The sequence below is a fragment of the Gracilinanus agilis genome, chromosome 1 (assembly GCF_016433145.1).
Source record: "Gracilinanus agilis isolate LMUSP501 chromosome 1, AgileGrace, whole genome shotgun sequence".
NCBI classification, from domain to species: Eukaryota; Metazoa; Chordata; class Mammalia; order Didelphimorphia; family Didelphidae; genus Gracilinanus; species Gracilinanus agilis.
This window is the reverse complement of record NC_058130.1, coordinates 714,290,363-714,298,660: the sequence shown is the minus strand read 5'-3', so window position 1 is coordinate 714,298,660 and position 8,298 is coordinate 714,290,363. Positions and strand designations below refer to the sequence as shown.

The following is an 8,298-nucleotide window of genomic DNA, read 5'->3' as shown; positions in this document are numbered from 1 at the left end:
CCTGGTTCTCTATCCAATGAACCACCTTGCTGCCTTATCTCCACTTGTTTTTGATCACTCAGTCCTAACAGGAAAATATTTTTGAGCATGTACCCCCAATATGTAGCCATTCATTTATAAATTATAGATACTGTTGTACCAATACATTAGATACATCATAAAAATATGCACAAAAAAGTTAAAGGATGAGATAAAGATGAAACAATGTTTTAAAAATAATTGTGAGTTTTGCACAGTGGCAGTATCATAGCCCATGAGGTCTATCCAAGGTGTGATTATTGCTAATTGAAAACTTAAAAATAATTGTGTAGGGATGCGGAGCCAAGATGGGGGCTTAGTAGCAGCCAAAGCTGGAACCATTCCAAGAATCCTCTAAAAATAATTGTGTATTTTGTTCCATCTTATTAGTGGTGGCCCGGGCCAGACAACTTGAGCAGTACATCCTGATGCAGTGGTGGGAGATGGACGGCAAAGGAGGCTACTCAGGGCTGGGGTCACTTTGGGGCAGAGTGGAGACTGAGCGCTTGCCTGTCTGCCTGGGGATGAGTGGGTAGCTATCCGCTAGAACCCGGGCACAGTAAAGAGAAGGAAAGCAGGAGCCACGAGTGATGGCAGCAAGCAGGAACATCACGGGCATCCTCTGGGGTCCTCACCCAGCTCTGGAGAAAGAACGATGAGTTAACCAGGGAGCACGCTGGTTCCCCACAAAACAAGACAAACCATATGATAAAACAACCAAATAAAAGACAAGGAAAATCTATATCCTCTGCCCACTGCATCCATCCCCAACCGCCCTCATACACACAAGGTGAAACCTTTCAACACATGTTCATCCACAGTACCAGAGGGGAGGAAACCGCCCATAAAGAATACGTAAAAGAGTCAGGGCGACACTCCTAAAGCAACCCCTGCGCTGGAACTCCTCTTTGCCTCCAGTGTGGATGTTTGCTTCTCCACGATGGGGCCAATATCATCAGCCACATTCACCAGGGCTGCAAACTTCTGGGGTCCTCTGCTGAGTTTCTGCTACATGCTAATGTCCACATGCTGAGCTGCTCTTTGCCAAATCTCAGCTGAATTGCACCTAGCAGACACCCTGCCTGCTCCCTCACCACCCACCCAAAGTAACTGAAACCTTCTTATGTGGGTTGTCTCCCTGTTCCATTATAATGTGAGGGACTGTTTATATATTGTACCCCTAGAACTTAGCACAACATTTCCCGCATAATAAAGCTTTAATAAACACTTTTTTTTTTTTGAAACTCTTACCTTCCATCTTGGAGTCAATACTGTGTATTGGCTCCAAGGCAGAAGAGTGGTAAGGATAGGCAATGGGGGTCAAGTGACTTGCCCAGGGTCACACAGCTAGGAAGTGTCTGAGGCCAGATTTGAAACCAGGACCTCCCCTCTCTAGGACTGGCTCTCAATCCACTGAGCTACCCAGCTGCCCCCTTTAATAAACACTTTTCAGTGATTTGTTCATTCACTCATTCATTTAATCATTCACTCATTCATGTATGTGATCTTTCCCTTGTTAAGCTCTTCAAGCTTCTAGCTCCAGTTCTTTGTGATTCAGACCAAATCATTCAATCAGCTGTAAAAACCTCTAGTCACTTCATGCGTATTTTTAAATGATTTCAGTTTGTTTCAGTCAGCACTCCTTGAATTTAATCTATTTTTTAAATTGGGAAAACATCTTCCAACTCCCATCATGCTCCTGATCCATGGAAATCAACCTTAAGCTCTTCCCCTAGCAAGACTCATGACTGAATGAATCTAGCAAAAAAGTACTAGACTTGAAGTTGCTAAAACCCAGGTTAAAATCCCACCTCAGACTTTCACTGCATGACCCTTGGTGAGTTCTTTCAGCTCTTCTACATCTTGGGTTTTTTTCATCCCAAAATGAAGGAATAAGGGACAGCTGGGTTGCTCAGTGGATAGAGAACCAGACCTGAAGAAAGGAGGTCCTGGGTTCACATCTGACTTCAGATACTTCCTAGCTGTGTGATCCTGGGTAAGTCACTTAATCTCTTATAAGTCTAGACCTTATTGCTCTTCTGCCTTGGAACCAATATTCAGTATTGATTCTAAGACGGAAGGTAAGAGTTTTTTTTTAAAATGAAGGCGAAGGACTCACCCTCTAAGATTCTTCCTACCTCTAAGTCTATGATCCTTGGGAATCAGTAGGGACCCAAGTTCAAAGTCATCAAAGATGGCTGTTTTCATGTTGATAATGATCTTTTCTCATCCCTCATCATTCTCAACCTATCAGTTGCATTGGACACTGCTGACCCTTTTTTTCTCCCTCTGGGTTTTTATGCTGTTACCCTCCCATGGTTCATTTCCAACTTGTCCAACCCATTCTTCTCATTCTTCTTTATTGGCTGATATCCCCTAACTGTAGATGTTGCTCAAGGTTCGGTCCTGGGTCCTTCTCTCTTCTCCCTCTAGACTCTCTAGGTAACCTCATCAGTTTCCTTGGTTTTATTCATTTTCTCTAAGCATCTACAAGGTGAAATAAGTAGAATGTTGGATCTGTAGTCAAGAGGACCTGAATTCAAACCCAGGCTTAGATACTAGCTTTGTGGCCCTGGATATATTTAACTTCACCAGTCTGTTTCCTCATGTGTAAAATAGGGATACCTGCATCTTCTTCACTGGGTTGTAGGGAGAATCAAATAAGATATCTGTAAAGCCCTTTGCAAACTTTAAAATGCAATACATACTAGCCATTATTATTACAGGGTTATAATTCAGTCCTTTCCTACTCTTTATGACTCCCTGGACCATAGATATTCATGGCATTTTCTTCACATGGGGAGTGGTTTCCTATTTCCTTTTCCAGTGGATCCTGTGAATCCTTTTGTCAGGCAATCAGAAGTTAAGTGACTTGCCCAGAGTGACTCAGCTAGGAAGTTTCTGAGGCCAAATTTGAACTCAGGTCTTCCTGATTCCAGATCCAACACTCTATCCACTGAGCCATCTAGCTGCCTCTTGGCTTATTGTTATTATTATTGTTATTGTTATTATTATTATTATCATTATCATCATCTCTATGCAAATGACTTCAAGATCTATAAATCTGCTCTCATTCTTGTTGGTAATATAAGTTTGGTAATACCATTTCTCTTTTTATTTATTTTATTTTTATTTTTTTATTTTTTAAACCCTTAACTTCTGTGTATTGGCTCCTAGGTGGAAGAGTGGTAAGGGTGGACAATGGGGGTCAAATGACTTGCCCAGGGTCACCCAGCTGGGAAGTGTCTGAGGCCGGATTTGAACCTAGGACCTCCCGTCTCTAGGCTTGACTCTCAATCCACTGAGCCACCCAGCTGCCCCCTGGTAATACCATTTCTTAATTGTAATGGAAAGGTTTTTTATGATATATGAAATTTTAGGGATTGTCAACATATAAACTAGTAGAGTTTGGATTAATGTGGTAATGCCTGTTTTCATTTGTAAACAGTTATATACACAAAGCGCTCCTTTTAACTTTGAGCCTTCATCAGTTGCCCATTGGATACTTTACCATGGATGTTTCATAGAAAAATAACTGTCAAATCCAACATGTCCAAAGCAGAGCTCATTACTTTTTCCCCAACCCTTTCCTCTTCTAAACGTCCCTATTTCCCATATCACAAGTTAGTCATCTTGGCACTATCCTGGAGTCCTGATGCTTCCTCACCCCACATATTCAAGAAGTTGCCAGATCTTGCTGTTTCTACCTCCACAAAAATCTCTCCTATTCGACGACCCCTTCTCTCCACTCATCACTTCTTGCCTAGATTACTGCAACAGCCTCCTAATTGGTCTCTCTGCCTCTAGTCTCTCAGCACTCCAGTCTATCCTACCCACGGCTGCCAAAATGATTTTCCTTAAGCTCAGATCTGACCATGTGATTCCCCCAGTCAACCCTCTCCAGGGACTTCCAATAGGCTCTAGGTTCAAATAAAAACTCCTCTGTTTGGCTTTTAAAGCCCCCCACACAACCTGGTCCCAGTCTATCTCTGCAGCTTTGATGGACATTCCTCTCCCTCTCTCTGCAGTCCAGCCAAATTAGCCTTCTGTCTGCTCCTCATCCACATACTCCATCTCCTCTCTCTGCCTTTGTGCTGGCTGTCGTCCCTGGAGCCTCGAATGCCTTCCTTTCTCACCTCCTCTTCCCCACAGAGTTCCTCCATTCATCCAAGTCATAGCCCAAGAACCACCTTCTGCAAGAAACCATTCCTCATCTCCCCAACTGCTAGTGTCTAGCCTTTACTGCTTTTCTGCCTTGGAACCAATATACAGCATTGATTCTAAGGTGGAAGGGAAGGTTTTTTTTTTTAAGAACCTTTAATTGATTGACTGATGCCTGTGGGACCTTGAGCAAGTCACAACTTCCTTGAGCCTGTAGCTTTTTTAAGCTGGGGGAACATTATCTTAACTCCCACTCCCACTTGTGAATTGGGTTGCCAGAAATGAGGCTACATCTCCCCCTCAAGATTCTAGGGGTACCCCTGAGAGACAGTGAGCTGCCTTTCTAATGCTATCAACTTGAGCTCACATTCTGGGGTGCTCTTCCCAAAATCAATGACTATTTATTAGGGTCTTAGTATCATTTAAATCAGGAGGCAGCTAGGTGGCTCAGTGGATAGAGCACTGGACCTGGAGTCAGGAAGACCTGCGTTCAGATTTGCTCTCAGATACCAACTGTGAGCTCCTGGCATAATCCACTGGAGAAGGAAATGGCAAACCACTGCAATATCTTTGCCCCCCAAACCCCATGGACAGTATGGTCCACAGGGTACAAAGAGTCGGATATGCCTGAACAACTAAACCACAAATCATTTAAATGATTTAGAGTTCAAATCTGACCTTAGATACTTTGACGTGTGGCCCTGGGTGAGTCACTGAATTGCCTTCTGCCTCAGTTTCCTCCGCTGTAAAATGGGGAAGATAATAGTACCTACCTCCCAGGGTTATTGCGAGGATCAAATGAGATGATATTTGTAAAGGACTTAGCTCAGTACTTGGCATATAAAAGTTAACGATTATTATTATTTAACCTACTAACATCAATTAGCTTTTGTAAGGAGATAGTTGCTGAGAAGTTATAGCAGAAACAGAAGCACAAACATTGTCCCCAATACCAGATAGCCCTGGCCTCCAAGGAGCTTACATTCCAATGCAGGAAGATAGTGTATAACGGAATGCTAAACAGAGGAGAGCAGAGAGTCAGGAGCAAAGATGGAAAAAGGAGTGAGCGGGACTGGCCTGGGCTCTTCTTAAATGGAGGCGCTCCCTCATTGGAGGAGGGGACCCCACTCCAGGGCCAGAGGGGGCTTCCAGGGTGAGAAGGTGGAGAAGCTCAGAGCAGAGCCAGGAGGAACGAAGGACACAGGAAGGGAGAAGGGAGGAGGGAGAATGATTAAGGGATGAAACATATCCCTAGAACATTTAGAAGGGCCATGATAAAGCTCTGGATCAGAAGTCGGAGCATTTCAAGGTTCCATTTCCATCTCTGCCACTATTCATTGGCTCTGGGACCCTGGGACCATGTGGGACCCCTTGACCCTCAGTTTCTTCATCTATTAAAATGAATTTGAACTAGGAGGTCTCTGAGGTGCCTGCAGTTTTCTAAGGTGGAAAAGCCTGTGATCCTGATCAATCAGTAGCTGTGCACTACCCATAGGAAATGCTGCCGTGACCTGTGGGGGCCTTGGAAGAAGGGGGAAAACCCACATGGGCTAGCATGCATGGGGAAGGCTGCCTTGGAGGAATCTCACAGGGGAGACCACAGACCGAGCCAGCACACAGCTCCCAGGCAGGGGTGTGTTTGGACTTTTGGCCCTGGTCCTGGTTGAGATGCCTTTGATCTGCCAACATCCTTCCCAGGCGAGGCAGGAAGCAGCTCCTTAAGCCGGATTGGCAGCTGGGATTTGAAGGGGCCCTTGGCTCAGCCCCTACCCAAGGAGAGGATGAGGCAGCAGGGGCAGTAACCCTGCTGGTGTCTATTGGGGGAATAATAGGACTTAGATCTGGGAAGAACCTTACACACCTTCTAGTCTAATGCTTTCATTTTACAGATGAGGAAATTGAGGCCTCCAGAAGGGAAGGGTCTTGCCTGAGGTCACACAACTGGATGGGAAGTGGCAGAGGTGAGATTTGAACCTAAGTCCTCTGGGTCCAAATCTGGTGTTCTCTGCGGTGTACTGTGCGGCCAGTGAGGACATGCTATACTGCCTTTATTATGTCAGAGAGGGAAGGCTCAAAACCAGAGTGGGCAAGACATCTCAGGTCAAGTAAGATCCCTGTAAATTGCTGTTTTTCATCATTTTCCAGCCATGCCCAACTCTTCATTTAGAGTTTTCTCAGCAAAGATACTAGAGTGGTTTGTCATTTCCTTCTTCAGCTTATTTTACCAAATGAGAAAACTAAGGCAAACAGGGTAAAGTGACTTGTCCAGGGTCACCCAGATAGTGTCCAAGGCTGGATCTGAACTCAGGAAGGTAAGTCTTCCTGACTCCAGGCCTGGGACTCTATTCACTGTGCCACCTAGCTGCTCACCTCCCTGTAAGGGGGTTGTCCAAATCTGGTACTCCCTCTCAGGCTCTGTCTCTCCTTCCTCTGTGCCCCTTCTTTGGTATCCGATTTTGTCTTTGCTGCAGAATTGGTCTGTTTTCCAGTTTATCTCGGTTTGTTCCTGATCCTGCCCCTTCACCTGGGCCGGTGCTCTTGTCCAGATCTCCTGTCTGTCTCTGGGGCTGCTTCTCTCTGGATCCTTGGGGTGTCTCTGCAACACTCACTATCCAGTGTCTGACTCTGTCCCCCTCCATCTCTGTCTTTGCGTCCACTTGATCCTTTGGATACAGGAGCCTCTCACCTTGCCTCTTTTCTTGGTCTCTGTGCCTTTCTCCTTATCTCTGTCCCCATAGCCCTTTCTCAGGAAGAGTCATGACTGGGCAAAAGGGAAAATGTGTGTGTGTGTGTGTGTGTGCGTGTGCATATGAGTGTGAGTGTGAGAGTATGCGTGTGAGTATGGGTGTATTGTGCATGTGAGTGTGTGTGAGTGTGAGTATGTATGTATGTGAATGTAAGTGTGAGTGTGAGAGTGTGTGTATATGAGTGTGTCAGTATGTATGTGTGTCAGTATGTGTGTGGGTAGATGAGTGTGTGTGTCAGTGTGAGGGATGTGTGTGTGCATGAATGTGTATGACGAGTATGTGTGCATGTGAGTGTGTGTGTCTGTGTATGTGTGGGCAAGTGTGTGAATGCATGTATGTGTGTGAGTGTATGTATATGTGTGTATGAGAATATGTGTGTGTGACTGTGAGCATGTGTGAGTGTGTTTGTGTGTGCATGTGTGTGGGTGAGTGTGTGAGTGTGTGTGTGAATGTGCATGTGTGTCTATGTGAGTGCACATGAAGATGTTTGTGAGAGTGAGTGTGTTGATGTGTAAATGTGCCTGTGTATGAATGTGTGAGTGTGTATGTGTGTGAGTGTATATATGTGAATGTGTGAGGAGCGAGTGAGTGTGTGTGTGAGTGGGAGGGAGAGGCTGCAGGTGCGGGGCTGTTTCTGGAGACAGGAGCCCAGAAAAAGGGGGGGGCGGGGGAGAGGGAGGAGAGGGGAGCGGGAGCCCGGCGCTGGCGCTGCTCCGCTTCCCCTTTATCTTCTTCTCCAGCTGCCTCTTATCTCCTGACTCGGGCAGCAGCACGAGGACAGGATTAAGGCAGAGCCAAAGCCGGAGCCCGGAGACGACGTTGGCCCAGGAAGCGGGGGTGGGGCAGCGCCCGGGGAAGCAGGGATGGAGAATGCCAGTGGGGAGAGGTGGGCCGAGGGACGGGCAGTAGAGGAATGCGGAGAGCGGGTCGGGTGGGGGCTAGAGTCCTTGCGAGAGTAAATCCGGGTCCAGTCCTTTTCTGCCCGCCAATTCCTCCCATTGGTGTCCCGCTCCAGCCTTTCTCTCTGCCAGGAACGCTGAGATTTCAGGGTTGGGGGCGGGGGGGGCATCTCTCAGCCCCTTCCTAGTCACTCCTGAGAGACAGCCTGGAGCGGAGAAGTAGCCTCTGGCCGAGAAATCAGGAGTCCTGGATCCCATCAGAGATCTCGCCCCTCCTGCCCCCCTCCCCGACCCTGCGAGGAGGAACTTCTGCCCCCGGGTCCCCAGGGGCCTTCCCCGTCATCATCTCACAGGAGTGTCAGATATTCTGATCACCCTTCCCCTGCCTCCCCACCCCGCCCCATTATCCCTAACGGCCTGGCCTTTCCTCGCCGGGAGCGCCCCAGAGATTATCCCCTTCCCGGTGCCTCGCC

General features: G+C 46.9%; 1 pseudogene; it reads left to right on the top strand.

The window, feature by feature from the left end:
• The first annotated feature begins 224 nt into the window (after window positions 1-224).
• LOC123232615 lies at window positions 225-308 on the top strand (annotated as a pseudogene).
• Window positions 309-8,298: the final 7,990 nt, after the last annotated feature.